This window comes from Sinocyclocheilus grahami, unplaced genomic scaffold, assembly GCF_001515645.1.
Source record: "Sinocyclocheilus grahami isolate Dianchi unplaced genomic scaffold, SAMN03320097.WGS_v1.1 scaffold63.1, whole genome shotgun sequence".
Classification (NCBI taxonomy): Eukaryota; Metazoa; Chordata; class Actinopteri; order Cypriniformes; family Cyprinidae; genus Sinocyclocheilus; species Sinocyclocheilus grahami.
Genome location: NW_015505242.1, coordinates 908997 through 909580, shown reverse-complemented (window position 1 = coordinate 909580; position 584 = coordinate 908997). Strand labels below are relative to the sequence as shown.

At 29.1% G+C, this 584-nt stretch overlaps 1 protein-coding gene across 1 annotated transcript in view; it reads right to left on the bottom strand.

The window, feature by feature from the left end:
- Positions 1 to 584, bottom strand: part of LOC107584827 (unconventional myosin-X-like) — a 64987-nt gene that overhangs the window by 16293 nt on the left and 48110 nt on the right. The gene's annotated exons all lie outside the window — the stretch shown is intronic.

Below are 584 nucleotides of genomic sequence, written 5' to 3'. Positions count from 1 at the left end.
TCCTGAAGGGGAAACTGTAGGGTGTTGATGGAAAAAACAATAATTAATTAAATCATAAAAATATAAAATTAAAATAAATTAAAATGTATCAATCCAACCAATGTGGCAATGTGACAGTCAGAGAACTGTGAACATACAAATATGTTGATAAATTATTAAATTCTCACTTCAAGTAAATATTTTAGGTCAAAGGGGTTCAGCTCACATAAAAAGCTTATGAAACCTTACATTACATGAACAAACAGTAATAAACATGAAAACACGACATTACACGGCAAAGGTCTTCCAGATTTGAAACATTTTTGTCCAGACCTCCAAGAATAATTAGTGAAGGTCACTGGGCATGATGAAGACTTCACAGCTATGCATCTACAGTGTTTAGTAACTTTTTAGTCTCATGTATATAAGCGGTAGGTTCATTTAGAAAAAAAAAAGAAAAAGAACGGATTATGAATAATTTACTGCCATTGTGTGAATAATATGTAATCATGTAATCCATTAAAAAGTAATTGTAATCTTATTATGAGCATTTTAGAACATAATATAATCTAAAAGTACTTAATTTTTGGAATCTGATTACATAA